Source organism: Apostichopus japonicus, chromosome 14 (genome assembly GCF_037975245.1).
Source record: "Apostichopus japonicus isolate 1M-3 chromosome 14, ASM3797524v1, whole genome shotgun sequence".
Taxonomy (NCBI): Eukaryota; Metazoa; Echinodermata; class Holothuroidea; order Aspidochirotida; family Stichopodidae; genus Apostichopus; species Apostichopus japonicus.
Genome location: NC_092574.1, coordinates 204,298 through 222,804, shown reverse-complemented (window position 1 = coordinate 222,804; position 18,507 = coordinate 204,298). Strand labels below are relative to the sequence as shown.

Here is an 18,507-nt window from a genome sequence, read left to right as displayed (position 1 = left end):
GTAGATCGGCATGTTTTGGTCATAAAGTCCAGGATTTCCTGTTCAGTTCCATTTTAGGCTTGGCTTACTACTTATTTGAGATCAAAGCAAACAAGCTTAGGCCTATGCCTTGCTTAGTCTAGGCCTACGACTGAGTTAACAAGCCTAGCCTAGACCTAGTTATGCCAGTGCAACCCTGACTGTAGCTGGACTGAGTTAGGCCTAATGGACCTATATGCTGTGTATCTCGATCATAGGAATTGAAGTTGAATATGGCCATAAGAAGTAGCCTACTACTACTATGGGCATAGCAATACATACTAGGTCTAATGCTATGCATGAAGGCCAAGACTGTCTATAGATAAACCTGAGTCCTCCTCAAATTCACTCGAGCATTAAGAACTTGTTACTTGATAGCATAAACTACCCCCAATACTGCCACTAGGATTCATCCTTGAGCTCACCTAATTAATTCACCAGTCAACATGTATGGTTGTAAACATAATGGCCAGCACTACTTTCCTGTGCATGAAGACATGTTTGGCTTGCCCTATGAAAAAATACTCTGTGTGCTTAATTAATCATGAATTTGTGCAGAGGAGCATTAAGTATGCCTAGCATTACCAAATGGGGTAGATATTCAATATCCCCTTTTTTGGCCAATGACAGGGGAGTCAGGTGGTATTGCAATAAGTATATGGAAGATTGTAATGGCTTAGCCTAAGATACTCCTAGGGTAAGCACCTAGCATGCTATGCAACAACGCTTTGATTGAAGATTTGATAACAGACTTATCAGCCATACGGCTAGTTCTAAATTAGCTAGGCCTTACACAGTTACAGTTTCAGCCAAAAATTCCATTAGGCCAATACAATATGGCCTACTGCCACTGGCTAGAGTTTAAAACAATAGGGTTAAGACTTAGACTAGGCTCATGCAGTACATCAGCAAAAATCGTTTACAACAAAAGTCGATGACTATTGCTACTGTAGGGTTTTGCAGGCCTGCCAACTCTCGCGGTTTACTGTACAACGCTCACTGCAAGTCTTCAAAATTTTACAAAAGTTTGTTATACCTTTGAGTTTGACATCAGCGTTTTGGAAATTGGGTCTGTTCATGTTTCACAGTTGCCAAAGGTAGCAAATTTTCAAATTACAGTACAGAACTTCTATTCTAAATAAAAAAAAACATAATTAATATCTGCAATTATGAATTAGAATTGACCAGACCTTAAACTATTCCGGAAATTATATTCAAGATGGTAGAAAAGTGTGACAATCTATAAATTTTCCAAAAGTGGTTCTTTTCTTAATGGTGGTGCCACTCCATTACTGCTACATTTTGGGAATTCTGTCGTTAGTTCCTTTATTAACATAAAATTTACTATAATCAGACAAGTTTTCAATGATATTGATGATGTTATCAAAGAAAAATTAGAGTATCGTGAGAAAAATCACAATTTTTCCTAAATTACAGTTTTCTCTTTAAAGAGCAAAATTGAAAGTAATTGAAACAAAATACCATAAAATCAAACCACAACATAAGCATATATATATTAACCAAAAGCTGACAGTTTTGGGTAATGTCCTCTCAGATTTTTTTGTCATGACTCTTGTTCCGAACATCACCTATCCAAATAGATCTTGTTTCAGACATCACCACCAATGCTTTACCTAATATAACCTAATACTTAGTAATAAAACATATATTGTTCATTTAAAGGCAATAATAATGAGTAAACAAACATGTTATTAATTGATAACCTTACTAAAAAAGATATATAAACTCTTAATAGGTTCCAAGTTCGAAACAAAGAAAAGTGATCAACAAGACATAAATTTATTAAACACAGGCCATGCTTGTTAATACTAAGCAATACATTTCAATGTGTAACACGCAGGCACACAAAATTCTTAGTAGTTGCATATTTGCACGCACTGTTCTGGCCTCGGTTAAGCATTAGGAGTTGAGACCGTTAACTTACTTAGCCCGATCTGATATTACAAGATGACTTCTCCTGAGCTGGATACCGATGAAGAGTACAGTATCATTGGAAAATATCGTTTGTCAGGACTGTGCCCTGAAAATTCAACATTAAATGTAAAAAGATCGATACGGAAAAGATCGAAGAGTTTAGACTAACGGGAGCAATAAACAGCCACCGAGCTTTGTGCTGAAAAGTGTGAGCAGTAATAGTTTTAAATCAAGAAAAGCCAAAATCATGCAATTTAAATCATTGCAATTAAAAAAGCTTCACTGTCCAGTATCAAAAGTATTTGCGAAATTTGATACAGCATTCTGTTCTGTACAAGAATGTTGTTGGTATGATTGTGTATGGTTCTGAATGCTATTTTCCTTTTTTTTTAGGTGGGTGTGGATATGATTGGACCCCTTGCAGAGACCATCAATGGAAATAAGTACATCATAACCCTATGTGACTATTTTTCAAAATTGCCAGAGGCTGTTGCTGTAAGAGACGAAACAGCATAAACCGTTGCAAACTTTCTGTTTGAAACCATGGCCAGGTATATATCCATGTACTTTGTTTTTACTTTACATAACATACTTTTGAAGTTAGTTACGTAGACCTGCATTTGTTCTCAGTTTTACCTGTGACCCAGAAAGCGGCAAAATGGTTACAGAAATTTCTTGAAGTTGTTTTATAAGTTAATGTTAATAAAATGTTAGTGGGATAACGGTCAGTGCATCCAAGACCAGGTGTTATGTCAGTGCTTAACTTACTTGTTTTGAAATCAGTGCTAAAAGAATCTCCTGATTAAACCACGCAGCCACTCTGAAGATGCCAATAGTTTACTGCATTACTCTAACCAGTACTTTAACAACTTGTTTAATTTTCCATTTATTTAGATTTGTGTGCATGAAAATTTTCATCTCAGACCAGAGAGGAGAATTTGTTAATGCTCTGAACAAGTCCCTATTTGACATGACAGGGGTGAGCCACAGAGTATCCTTCAGCTACCACCCACAGACCAATGGGCTGGATGAAAGATTCCACCAAACTCTGCAAATGTCACTCATCAAAGTTGTCAATCAAAACCAAGATGACTGGGATGAAACACTGTCTTCCATTCTCATGGGGTACCGTACAGCAAAACATGGTTCAACAGGTCTTTCTCCTTTCGTTGTGATGTTTGGAAGGTTTGTAATAATTCAAACCTACCATTGCTGAATAGAGGTTTACATTTGTAAAGGTCATATACTGTACAGAGAAAAGCAATCAGGGACAAGAGAGTTTGGACAAATCCTGCATAGCTACACTGATCCTCTATAGGATAAAATCTCATTCGACACATCCCAGGTACAGGGAAAAACTGCTAAATAGAGGACCACCAATAACCCTATGTAAGTTACAACACCTAAACAAATAAACAGATTAACTCTGTATATGGTACACTCTTCAGCAAGTACAAAAGATGAACATTCATTAAACTATAAAAGCATGCCAATTAATTAAGATACATGCAATTAATGCCACTGACATTGGTTTTGTTTTTCATATACTATATATCATATTTTGGGCTGGTATGCAATTTGGACCTATAACAGCACAGAATATACTTTGGTTTTATATTTCTGCTGGTTTGAGTATGTGACTCAAATTTATGGTTCCAGGGTCTTAATAGCGAAAATAAAATATAAAAAAAATTAAATATTCTTCAGTCAACAAAGTGTTGGGAATAATTGATTGTTAATTTATCTTCATATATCCAGAGAGCCATTGTTACCAGTCGACATTGAAGACTCCATTGTCCAACCAGAATCTCTTGCTGCAGCGATGCACAGAGGGAGAGGGTTTTACAACTCATGTCACAGTCGCAGGACATAATCAAAGGTTTTGTGAAAGAAAATATTGGCAAAGCCCAAGAACGGCAAGAAAAAGAATTTTGACTAAAGGCAGCAATCAAAACAGGTTATTACATAATGCTATGTTGTGCATTGAAAACTGACTGTAGTTAAATGAATGGCAACATATACATTGTATTATGATGTTTATGTATATTTGCTGGATTTTGTTTTATTCAGACCTTCAAAGTTGGTTCTAGTGTTCTCGTCCAGAATGCAGGAAAGGATGCCCGAAGAGGAGGGAAGTTCGAAACTCTTGGCTTGAGCCGTATGGAGTCAAGGCTGTGAATGAGAAAGGGCTGTACACACATACTAACAGTTCCACAGGCCTTCCTTTGAAGAAGAAATAGGACCAAAATAGATTTTAGCTGACGTTCTCTTGTTAGCTCCAATCTGAAGAATGGTAGGTTGGTTTGAGGTGATCCTTGCAGCAATGACGAGCTAAGGAGGGTCGTTATTGCTTTTGGTGCAGATATCGTGCAACAAAATGAGTGGGCAGGGCTTAACATTAATAACTGTTAGCTCCAATCTGAAGAATGGTAGGTTGGTTTGAGGTGATCCTTGAAGCAATGATGAGCTAAGGAGGGTCGTTATTGCTTTTGGTGCAGATATTGTGCAACAAAATGAGTGGGCAGGGCTTAACATTAATAACTGTTAGCTCCAATCTGAAGAATGGTAGGTTGGTTTGAGGTGATCCTTGCAGCAATGACGAGCTAAGGAGGGTCGTTATTGCTTTTGGTGCAGATATCGTGCAACGAATGAGTGGGCAGGGCTTAACATTAAAACCTGATCTGCAATTGCTCACCAACCATATGTGGTATGACTAAAGTTTATTGGGCTGAGCAGGTTGGTTACCCAATGCAATGTTTTCAGTGCTATTTTGATTTTGCTGCATATTGATGAGATGTGTGACAAAACAGGGCTCAGCTGAAATTTCCTTATAAACACAGAATCGGAAGAAATTTATTCCATTTGAGTTGATACTTAACATAATGATACCTCATAGCCTGCAGGAATAGTCCGTCTCATTTTCTTGGCAGATATTTTCCATTTTCGCCCATGTTTGTTGCATCTCAATCATCATTGTTAGCTTTTTCTAATATTTGTAGAACCTTAATTACTATTAAGTGTGTGCAACCCCCCTTCCCTCCCCCCTCCCCCCACACACACAAACAAACGCATACACAAATTACTCATGTTACATCATGGAAACCATAATGCATTTTAACTTGGTTGATTTTTCATATATTGAACAAACTAATATTAAGAAAATGTCCCTTAACATATTGCTTAATTCAAAAGGGAATTGCGATATAGCATCATTACGGTAATGTTGCTTTACTATTCCAATGTTGTTGTTATAGGAGAAATGATATACTGCTTAAATCTTCATGGTGGTGGCAGCAACCCAATGAGATTCCTGGCTTGCAGCCGACAACATCAGGAACTTGGACAAAGTTGGTTGAGTTGATAATCTAACACACTGTCTAGACTGAGTTTGCAGGAAGAACAGCCATCAAATTACCATTTCCCCATAGAGTGGTGTAGCTGGGAACCACATTGCACTTTGCATGTGTGGTTGGAGTATTAATTTTATACAGGTTGTAAAACACTGCATGAAGTCACATTTATTCTTTCATCAACATTGATTCTATCATCACAGTAATCCTCATAGAGGCAGTTCCAGAATAGGGACTGATATTGACCATCTTAAATTTCTGTTAGTTTAAAAAAAAATAAGGATGCATTTTATACATACAGTATATTTGATAGACAGTATACATAATATATGTGTTCAAGATCTTGCCACAAAGGCCAGTGTCTGCAGCTCAGCATTATACAAGTATGGAAGTAGATGTTGTGTTACGTGGCCAATATCTCAGGACGTAACAGATACAGGGATATTGTGACGCTGGCCAGTTTCTTAGGACATAATCATCACACTTCATTAACTTTGCTATATGGTGCCATGTTTTACAGATAAAAACGTTGTAATTAAGCAATGTGTAAGTATACTCGAGTTTTCAAATTTGCTTGCAACTATATTGAATCAATAATTTCCATGCATGAGATATTTTCAACATATATCACCCCAAAATGGTAATATTTGCAGTGGTTGGGATAACTTGATAACTTGTTGGTACATGACTCTGAAAATTATTACAGTACCAGCTATACTTGTAAGACTGTACCCATGCTATTGGTATAGATCTGCATTTATTGGTTCTTAGCAAATAACCATCCAACATATGAAAATCAATTTAATACTGTATAGCTTCTCAAATTGATTCAGTTGAAATCTGAATTTTATTGTCAACAACAATTAACAATATGCCATTTAATTGCAATGAATGAACTCAAGAAAGCATTTATTTGCAAGGAATAATTTGTCCTCTAAAATCCAAATTGCTATTCAAAATGTAAAGAGAATTTTTTTTTTTTCCAACTTGACAGTTGCTAGAAGTACCACATACAGGTTTTAAACTGCTCTAACAAGTTCAAAGGAAAAGTTCAGTCATAGAGGTCATCTAATTTTCATCTTTTTTTAATTGATTCCCCTAACTAATTTTAATTAAACGTTAACTCAATTAACGATTTAATTAATTGACTGATCACTCACTCAATCAATAATTACAGTGAGACAATTCATTAAAAATGATTCAATTGAAATAACTGGTTGACAACTTGTCAGAATATATCAGCTTTATCAACTATTCATACAACTCATTTTAAACCATTTGACCAATATGTACAGGGAAGTTGAAAGAACAGAGAAAATTCAGAAAACAAGTCATGCCTTTGGAATGAATTTGTCCCAATTCAGCCAACTTAAAGGACATCATATTTCTTAATTTGTCCAGTTTGCAATTTTGTCTTAAAAGCATGTAGTGGTCCTTCAAATTCAAATTAAAGGTAAGTAACCTAAGACAACCCATGCAGCTTTAGAAATAATTCATTAAGGCAGGGATTGCAAGCTATGGAGGTGCAAGACTTCATGTGACTTGATCCTCCCCACCTGGAAATGTTGAAAAATGAAAGACTTTTACTGTGCCAGGACCATATCCTTGACAAAACCTTATGCCTGGAGAAGTAAAGGGAAAAACCCAACCTATATCAGCACAATTGCAAGGAGCATTTTGTGATGTTCCAACCCCATCCCAAGGATTGGCACTTATTGCAGAATATCATAATTTTCACTTCAACAATGAAGGGTTTTAAGTTTTATTATCCCCCAAATATACTAGATTTTCCAACATGGGCACTCTTCTTTGTCAAGTTCATGATACCTCTACTCCTTTCTCCCAGTAGCATATTCCAACAAATGGTTATTAAGATATGATGTGTTTATCATTTTACTTGATGAGAGTAACTTTTCAGCTACAGAAGCTAGTGACAGACTTCCAAGAAAGTGCTTTGAAACATCAAGCAATCATTAACAAAAAATAGATAAAAATGAAGGTTGCAACCCAAATCTTTTCCACTTATATTGATGAGCCACCCATGTCAGATGTAGATTTTCTACAAATCTAAATTTTCCTTCTTTTTTTTAGCTTCTTTGCAGCATCATTCGACACTATAATGGACATAGCTCTGAATTAATGGAAGTAATCAAAGCTCTCTTCCGTGCAATTTCAACCTGAACTTCATGGGCCTCCTGTCTCGCAAGGTTGAAACAGATTCTTCCAGAGTTTGATTCAACTGCACAGGAGGATGCATTAGAATTCCTTGGTGCAGTTTACACATCATCATGCACTTCCTGTAACCAAAGCCAGTGCAAACTTTTAGATGAGTAAGAGATATAGATCGTTCTGTGAAAAGCATCAAAGCAACACAAACAAAAATAAGTGAACTTTTCAATATATTATTTAAAATTATGCCATGTTGGCCCAAAATATGCAAATATTCAAATATGGTCACCTTTGGTCAAAATTCTATAAACTGTTTTTATTACCACTTTTGATGAAATTTACCTCACGGGGACATTCAGTCATCTTGTGTGTTCATTAAGAATGTCTGAGAACAATTTGGACTAAGTGCCTCCATGAAAGTAACTTGTTGAAAACTTCTAGCAATTATAGCATCCTATAATTTGGGGCATATACAGACTACCTTTAACATTGAAACTGATTGGGAATTTGCTTAGGTTTGCAGGGAATTAGTCATTTTGAAAGAGGTATTATGGCACCAGTTAGATCTGACTGATAAACTTGCATCAATACAATGAGGATGCACATTTTGTAAGGCTGGGTTTAGATGATAGTCTGTATCTGATTGATAAGTTTGTTGCTCTTAATAATAATTCTGATAATTTTAAGTAAAAGCTGAATGAAAGTTTTCATTTATACCTGATAATCCAGAGGGTAAAGGAACAAATGGGAATTGCAATAGAAATGCAACATTGTTGTAATGAGTAACTTATTTTTTCCTTTCCAGGTACTTCTTCTTACATACAACAAATGAGATGAAGTGGACTTCCTGCAATGAGACTTGGCACTGTCGGGCAAACTCCTATCCAGTAATTCCGATATATCCTAGTAACAAGGGCTATATGTCATGCTTGAGTATGCAGGGGCACCTTGAGGTGTGTCTAGATTGCAAAGATCTTGAAGGCTTTTGTGAGTCCTGGTGAGTTCCTGCAAACTCCCTGTTTTTGTCATATTGTTTTCATTCCATGCTGTTTTGTGTTATGTAAAATTGTTTCAATATGTAACACAATGCATTTTTGTGAAGTAGCAGTATGTGTGTTTATGAGTGTAATGCTAACAGCCTGTCATTACAATAACTCAATAAACTGACAAATGAACAGGAGTCAAATTCTGAAACTATTAGTGATGTAAGTTAATGGCCAGAATTCATACGTTGAAAATTTTCAGGTTTAGAGTCCAGCTTGAGTTGTAATGATCCCATTGAGCAGTTCTAAATACTGTATACAGGCATCTTTTCATATTGACTGTAGATCTCTGGTGTTATGTCTTTCTCAATTTATTTATTTAAAGTGTTGTGGAAAGAGTTAATTTCACATAGGGTGACATGTATATGTGAAATTAATTAACTAGTTAATTGTATTCTTTGCTATATGTACTTTGCAAAGGGATTATTATAAATAGTGCACATACAGGAGAACAATGGTCCAGTGTGACGAAATTACACTAAATCACCATCGTCGCCCTAAGTGGTGAGTTTATGCTATGTCGTCCTAAGTGTTGTGAAAAGAGATGAATTCACCTAGGGCGACAAAGGTGTCGCCTTAGGTGTTTTATGTGCAATTCACTATTTTTTAATTAAATACCTTGGTATTTGTATTAGGCAGAGGGATTATTATAAATAGCACACCATCCGTCCGGTTCTCCTTCAATACTTCTCTCCGGAAAGGACACAATTTTGGGTCAATGGTTCAAGAACGGGATTGATAAAGTATACCCCTTGTATTAGAAACCATTACTTCATCTAGCTAAGGATGTGAAGAATTATTAGTCTCCAGTAGTTCTTGATTCAGTGGTCCATATTCAATTCATGTGGAGTTTTCAGGAACTATTACCAGTTATGCAACGAGTCAGGGCTAGAGTCACTAAATTTCAGAGTAATAAAGTAACTCAAACACAAGTTCATGGACAGTCTTCCCATAGATCTAGATTATGCAGTCCAAGATTCAACTCAAACGTAGGTTTCATAAAAGTGATATCTTGATTAAGTATCTTGATAGTCACTGACTTTTTCATGTTTGCTAATAGTGGTTGTACCAGATGTCATTGTCTTAAACTCCACAAGTCACAAAGTAGCATTAATATTCGGCATACCTTTTTTTCTAATAGGGTTGTGAATGAGTGGAATGGCTCGCCTGAGAAAGTTGTACTTGCAAGTACTGTAGTGTGAATGGGTTTAAGAATGCTTTGGACAAGCACTTTAAGCATTGTAATCGGGTCTGATCGTTTGTGTCATCAGTTTTCTTCCCTCTCCTATAGGGTCTTTGATGGGGACTTGAGTGTCCCTCCTGATCCTTTTTCTTTACTAAACTAATCTAAACTAATAAGGTCAAGCATAAAGTATGTGTGCTTAGGCCTACGCAATTGCAGAAGCCAATCTCCTTAACCTTTTTGAACTAGCACTTTTAAGGTTAACTTAACCTTTTAGAAGGTAAGCTTAACTTTTTCTTTGCAAATGTAACACGAACACTGTTGAGTAAGAGTCGTGCCAGCAATGCCACTGCATGAGGGAAATTCACAGTGACAGAGTAAATAATTGCTTTCGCACCCACGGATGAACACATGTTAGGTATATTACTATCACTAATCTGGGGAAATTGCATTTAAGAATATAAATATGTTTATCAGCTAGTCAACAGTTATTTAAGGTATCATTTAATTCTTTTCATTTACTCCATTAGTGATCTTCCCTTTTCCAACAGCTTTACTGGAAAGACTCTTGCTCAGCCGCATTACACAAACACCTTACGAACAGAATACTGCAGATAGCTGATCGTTAACTATGTTAGGAATCCACATGCAGTTCTGCTTATAAAAATAGTAAGAGACAAGATCTGTTTTTCAATCTATGTTTATGGTGAACTACGATTAAGAATAATGAATTGTAATTTTAATAAATGAGCCCTTCAGTACTGATAACCAGGATTTTAGTTATCTATTTTTTCTTTCTTTACAGTACAGAAATGCAGGGTTGCACTACACCATTTCCAACAGAGGAAGTATGGCAGAAAACAGGTGGAATTTTACATATAAATGCCGAAAATGTGCTGGACAGAGAGGTTCAATAAACTTTTGGAACATTGACACCTCATTCACTTACATGAGGAAACCTTTTCTCATAGATGTTGAATAAACAGTTGTAAGAAGATTAACATGTAGAATTGGTTCTGAAACTAAATCAGTATTTATGAACTCCTCACATCTATGATCTCACCATAAAAGATCAGAAACAAGTTTTTGAGTTTGAAGAGTTAGCAACTTAAAATTAGGAAAAAGTTTCATATTCAAGAAGAAATCAAATTTCAACTTTATGATAAAGAATGGGATGATTGCATGGGTAGGTGTGAAAAACCTCTCAGCTACCTCAAAGGGGAAAAGTGAAAGTAATACCCATCACCTCAGAGCTTATACCATCACAGACTTACACTCACTAAGTAGTACATGTAGCTTATTTGATAGTGAAGTTGTTCATCTGGTGAGTAGCCTTCTCTGTGCAGTGTACCTAGTAGAGCAAAAGTGACAGTCAGAAGTTTAAAAGCATATATTACTACTCAATGTGGTGTAAGAATCAGCTGAACTGAGCCCCAAGCTGCATTCAGAATAAGCTTAGGCCTATATACATTTAGAAATATGTAACTGGAAAGCTCACACCTTTGCAATTTCAGATTGGATGGCATGGGCTGATGACATAAATGAAAAGTTGGCAAAACATACGTTAGCCCCAGCAAGTTACACAAAGGGATGCAGAATGTGGACAGGTGCCTACACCATCAGTAAGCCAGGGGCACCAGCATATGGCATTATTTTCACAATGCTAACAGCAGAGTCCACATTCTGACATATATGCTCTTCAAAGTATTGTGCAAAGTAAAGAAATCTTAAGGACCAAACCATTTGACATCTCCTACATATGCCACAACAGCCTACATGTGGAGAGAGATGTCACATCTCTCAACAGTATCTTGCAGTGCAACACAGCAGAAAGCCTTGAAAGTTTGATGGCACTTGCCAAGTTTATGGTCATCAGCTTGATTGCCTACTTCCCTGAATGAGTGATACTGTTTTAACTCATAACAGTGAGTGTGGATAGACTCAGTTTACAAATTACTGGCATCACTGATAAATATTGTCATCTTTATCATCAGTGTAGTTTTTCATCCTAGAGTAACTGGTCATGAATCAGTTGATCTTTCTTATAGATACTGGACTGGTTTATGTTTATAGTTCTACCATGTAGCTTGTACTTTCTCTCTCTGAGTTGTGCTCTCTTCCTTCTGTATGCTCTGCCTCTCTTACGTAATTCATCACATTGCTGTTTTCTTTGCATCTATTTCAGAGTCTGGATACATGGACTATTTGAGCTCACCTTTAATACTGCACCTTCCATCTTCCTGGCTATGGACTCTCCAGGCACATTATATGTTATGTGTATGGAACTGTAGTCCCTGTACTGACCATTGCATGAAAATGTGGTACTATGTTTTGGATTGGTCACAGTGAAAGCCTAATTGACGGTATCTACATTTGAGTGGAATTAAGTCTCAAAACGAGTGGACCATAATGTTTGCTGCAGGTGGGTGTCTCAGGTATTTTGTTTAGCTTCCTGCTGTCAGTGTGCGATATTAGCAGAGAACCCTTTGTAGCATTTGGCATACATGGAAATGTGTACTTCCTGGCCTCTTGCATACAAATGAATGCTTTGGGCAATGTGAATGATTTCCACTGTAGTACTTTGCAAGGCAGTCTAAACATGTTGATAAAGTGCTTTTGATATTTAAGATATAAGGATCTTTATTGACCATAAAAATTGACATTCATAAATACATCGAAACACATAAAAATCTGATTCTTAAAACGAAATATTAAGACTACTAAGTCCATGTTCTGACACATATATTTGGCCTATTTCCTACATAATTCATTGGCAAGATTGAGAATAGCCCTTTGCAAGAAAGAACGCCTGTATCTCTCGGTTCAGCATCTCATGACAATTAGTCTGCCCGTTTGATTGCTGTAATCTACCCGATGCCCCAGAGGATGTTGGGATGACATGATTGACTTCATATTACTCTGTGATACTCTGACAAGCAACTCATCTACTGAACTGAGGTAATGTGACCGACAAACTTTCCTTGCTTTAGAAACTAGTCTATTTAACTTGGTCATGTCTCTAGCAGTAGTATTTTCACCCCACGCTGCTAAACAGAATGTAATGGTGGTCTTGATTGCCGATTTTAATATAGAATAGAGAAATGAGAGTTGGTCTAGTCTGAATAAATTAAGCTTCTGTAATAGGAACATACGCTGATTAGTTTTTGCTAGAGTACGTTTTACATGTTCATCCCACTCCAATTTATCAGTGATGGTTTCTCCCAGGTATTTATAAGATTGTCAAGTGCTTCTTAGTCACAGTTTTTGCAGGAACATAGAGGAGAATACTGCTTTAATATAGTCAGTGCTCTGCGGAGTGACTTGAGTAGGTGAACTTGATCTAACAGGTTAAGTTCACTTTCAGAATGAGTAGTTACAGCCATTGTACTACTGAACCCTTTACATGCCTTGCCATCAGCATCAGTTGTGAGACACTTGACCGTTAGTGGATTCTTAGCTGTAAGTAATTTGGATTCACAAATCTTTCCACCATTTTGTTCATGATCTCCGAAATAGGGCATCTTTGCTGAACAGCTCTCATTGCCTGGACATTGTACCTTGTGATCCCTTCTTCTTTTCATTTCACCCATTAAGCACAACTTGTTACTGTGATGGTAATCAATAACAAATGTATCCATGGTGACATTCGCAACTATTACATCTCTGCATTGGCTTGTTGGAGCAAATGGAGTCTTACTTCTTGCATTATACTCATAGGGTTGTGATATGATCATATTCTGCCTGAATTGGAAAGTCTTTGGAGAGGCCACGCAGTTGCAGTGTCTTCTTAATTATACCCCTCTTTTGTGCCATATTATTTTTCATTAATTTCTTTCATTACCTGTAGGTACAAACTGGTTGTAGTGTACTGACAGCAGGACTGGGAAGGGACATGCTGTTGAGCAATCTACGAGCTGCACTTAAACTGCCCACTACTCAGAGGCAGCGGGGGTACCCGTTCCTGGGAAAGGCAGCCATATACCTGGAGCTCATCATCCTGTAGTAAGTAATGTTGATATGCACATGCTATTGTGTCTGGGCTGGGTAAAATATAATTCCTTATGCTAGGTTGCCAAGGTCAGCTCTGTGCATCGTTGTCTTTGTAGAGAATTTCAGAGTGTTTGGTAGACCAAACCAACTGTGAATAGGAAATAACGGCTTTCAAACAGCATGTGCTTGTATTTGATTAGATGTGTGTGTGCTTGAAGCTATGGGGTTGGAATGGGATTTATTGTGATTGGTGATTACCTAGTATGTGAACATAGAGCATTCGATATTATTTATAATTCCTTTTGAAACAGGAGTACTGGAGCATGAAGTTGATGGACAAATTAAGGAATGAGAGGAACACATGCAAGCAGAAAAGAGGAGAAGAAACATTGGGGGCACCTGTTCCACTGAAATTAACCAAGTAGATGACCCAGCTAGCAAACATAGGCATAAAATGTAAGTTCAGGTATAACTTTTGAGAATGAAGCTCATCTTGAGGAGAATAGACATTAAATAATTAACATACTAGGCTAAAATTGCATTATGCAGTCCTAATCACAAATTTGATTTGATTTATTTGTTTTATCACGTGAATATATACAATGTGATAGGAAGTCCTCTAAAAAATCTTCAGATGGCTTAACAAAGTAGAGGACTCCCTGTTAAGAAAAGGAAAAAGTGAACTAAATATATAAGAAAAAATGAACATGTTCAATTAATAAGACGCAATAATTTTTTGAATAAAGTTTCTTCTGAATGATTTTGCAGAAGGTTTATTTGTAATATTGCCTGATAGAGAATTCCAAGTTTTGATTGTACGTGCCCTCAGTGATAACATCCCCATTGTAGAATTATACCTGTTATAATGTGCATTGCCTGAAGATCTGGTATTTTAATGATGAATATCACTGTTACATATTAAGTAGTCATTAAAAGCACTTGGTAACAGTCCATTCCAGGCCTTATAAGCAAATGTAGCAAGGTTAACTCTAATAATGTCATCAGCTTTTAACAACTTAGAACGCTTAAAAAGAGGATTTGTGTGGTCCCTCTGGTTTGGCATGTGTTATATGGCGGACTGCTTTCTTCTGTGTAATACAAATGGGATTCAGATTGGTATATCTAGTACCAGACCATATGTTACAACAATACGTAATATGTGGCTGGACTAATGTCTGATAGAGAATCTTTAATATGTGTGTGGCAGATAATGCTTAAGCTTAGCTAAAACACTGGTGTTTTTTGCAACTTTTTTACAGACAGTTGTAATGTGGTCACACCATTTAAGTTCATGATCTATATATACGCCTAAAAATCTAGTACTATTGACTTGTTGTAGTCTTTTACCACCCATAGTAATATCAGCATTCCATGTAAAATTTTTATAAGTATTAAAAACTATATAGTTTGTTTTATCAATATTCAATGATAATTTGTTGCCAGCAAACCAGTCGCTGAACTTGTCTAATTCAGTTGATACTTAAATATGAAATAAAGTTCTCGATTGTGATACGAAGAAAATATTTGTGTCGTCAGCAAACAAAACAACTTTAACTTTATCAGAAACATTGGTAATGTCATTAACATATAGGATAAAAAGCAATGGACCAAATATAGAGCCTTGTGGCACACCACATTGAATTCTCTCCGGTTGGGAATGAGCATTTTTGTAGGATGTATATTGGTAGCGGTTTGCTAAGTAACTGTCGATCCATTTTAGGGGGGTTCCTCTTATGCCGTAACAGTGTAATTTATTAAGCAGAATTGTGTGGTCTATTGTGTCAAAGGCCTTTGAGAGGTCCAGGAAAACCCTGACACAGGTACTATTCTTGTCAAGATTACTATACAAATTGTCAATGGCATCAGCTAGTGCTAGCTCAGTGGAGTGTTCAGGACGGAATCCATACTGTTTCTGGCATAAAATGTTATATTTTGAAATAAAGTTAAAAATACGATTATACAGAAGCCTTTCAACTATTTTGGAAAAACATGATAATAGTGATATAGGTTGATAATTTTCAAAGTTTTCTGAATCCCCTTTCTTAAAGACAAGGATGACCTTGGCAATTTTTAGCATATCAGGGAAAATACCGGTACTGAACGACAAATTGCAAATATGGGTTAATGGTTTGGTAATAAATAAGATAACTTGTCTTACAATGCCAGGCTTAAAATCATCGTATCCAGCTGCTTTATCAGGTTTCATGCAAGAGGTTGCTGTTTTTAACAACTCCTCCTCACTGACAGGATGAGAAAACATGGAATGAGTGTTAACATCAATGTTAACAGATTCCTGTGATTTACGTTTGTGGTTGATTTTACTTGCCAGTGATGGCCCCAGATTGACGAAAAAGTCATTAAATTTTATTAGCAATATCATGGTCGGTGTTAATCTCTTTGTCACCATCCTTGAAAGAAGAGGGATACGATGATTGTTTACGACCTTTATGGAGTAGTTGGTTAATGGTATCCCATGTGCCTTTTGGGTTACTCCTCGCATTATAAAATTTATTGTTGAAATATAATTTTCTAGAAAATTTGATAACATGATTGAGCTTATTACGATATTGAGAATAAATAGTTTTATTTACACCAGACGGGTTCTTAATATGTCTTTTAAATAGCTTATCGTTTCTTTTGATAGAAACTAGAATACCTGCAGTAATCCACGGGTGTCTCTTTCGACGTTTCTTAGATTTGGTGACACATTGCTCAGGAAAGCATTGATTATATATGGCATTGAAATTGTTATAAAACATAGAATAGGCAATGTGTGCATCAGTTTGGGATGAAACATTTTCCCAAGAAGCATCTCGGATTGTTGAGAAGAAATTCTGTACATTTGTCTTGCAGTAGTTCCTTACATACATAGGGCCCCTTTGTCTACTTTTGTGTATGGCAGTTTGGAGAAATATTGGATAATGGTCACTGAGATCGCTTACAAAGATACCAGTTATTAGTTTGCAGTCATCATTGGTTATAACATTATCTAAAACAGTTGCAGAAGTGCAACCCACACAGGTAGGTTTGGTAATAGTAGGAAAAAATCCACTGGCATATAGTAAGTTTAAAAAGTCAGCAGATTTAATATTGTCAGCAAGATCAATATTATAATCACCCATAATGTACGCACTATGTCGTTCATTGGAGAGTTGGGTAAAAATTTTGTTTACGTGTGTCAGAAAAATATGCAGTGAACATTTTGGAGGCCTATAAATTATGCCTATGGTATAATTTTTCATTGCTGATGTTATGTCAACCTCTATGAACATTGACAGAATCATTGAAAATGCTTATATCGTTTCTGAGTTTGAAATTTAGATCTTTGTTGAAAAATGAACAAACACCACCACCTCTCCTTTCGGGACGATGCCTTTCAACAAGCGTATAGTTATTGATATGGATTAAGGGGGATATATCTGCAGTAAGCCAGGTTTCGGTAAATCCAATGACAGAGAAATCCTTCAATAGAGACGTAAATGTAGTTATGTCGTCTAAGTTTTTGTTAAGGCTTCGACTATTATGGTGGAATAAAGACAATATGTGTTCGCGAGACATCTTGTTGTATGAATCAATATCGTAGTAATTGCATGCGATAGCTTCCTCCCCTGTTTCAAGGTATTTTGCAGCTTGCATCGCTATAAATAAATAAATGTACCGTATAACATGAACGCCATCATCTTTGCATAGGTTCGGCCGAAGAATCCTTTGTTCTGACATTTCTCGCTCTGCTGAGATTAGGAATAAATGATTTCTTCTTTAGTCTGATAGTTTGAAAGCCGTCTTTGTCTAGGGATATTTGCCTTTTGTGGGGTTGGATGTTTCCCCTTTGTGTGCTTGCCCCCTCCATCCGCTGAGATCCAGTCTCCGGTTGTGTTCTCCGTTGTTCTACTACTTTTTGTGTTGGCAGTGTCGTCTTTTGTTCAGTTCGCTGTTGTTGGTGGGTTTTCTTTAACTCCTGGTTAGGATTACTCGGGTGTTTGGATTCGCGTTATTGTTCTTCTTTGCTGTTGAATCCGTGTTTTGTTCGGATTTCTGTGCCCTGACCTTGTTAGCTTCTTGAATAGCGTGATCGTCCTGTTCAACCGACCCAGTGACTTATCCCTCAGACTGATATTGTGTTTCGTTTTCATGTGTATCTAGGGTCGAGCCAGTGTCTGTGTTGTCATGGCGATACTCTTCAAACGTTCTTGGCATTTAAAGCATCTGACCTTTGGGCAATTAGCTTCCCGGTGCCCTTGGACATCGCAAACTTAACATTTGCAGTTAGGACAGTTTCTCCTGATGTGATCGCTTTCCAAACACAAATTGCATACTTTAGTTTGACCATTGTGCGTTAAGTTCATATTAATCCCGTTAATTCTAATTGCGTAAGGCAAGCTCTTGTGTTCTTCAGGTAGTTTTAACTGTACATATCGTATTCCGTTCCCGATATTTGGGAATCTGGGGAAGGTCTTTCCTTTCCATTCGCCTCTTATTTTACACCCATACTCACAAAGTTTTCCTGTTAGATCTTCGTCCTGTATGAATGAAGGTACTCCGAAAACACTAACAGTTAGGAACGTTCTGTTGACACCAGTAGAAACTGATTCCCATTCACGAGGAGTCCACTGTCCAAAATAAGATCAGCTTGTTCCTTTGCTTTTAATGTGATAATCCAGCATCCTAAAGATTTCACACAACTTGCAATTCCATCTCTACCAACATCATTCATGATAGCATACAAAATCTCAGTATCTTTATATGAACTGTCGGCAACTCTGATGCTACACTCCTTTAATTTCTCCACTGTCGCAGAATCCATACTAACAATCTTGTA

General features: G+C 36.8%; 1 protein-coding gene across 1 annotated transcript in view; it reads right to left on the bottom strand.

The window, feature by feature from the left end:
- The window catches only part of LOC139979390 (gamma-adducin-like), a 481,086-nt gene that overhangs the window by 371,153 nt on the left and 91,426 nt on the right, over positions 1–18,507 (bottom strand). The gene's annotated exons all lie outside the window — the stretch shown is intronic.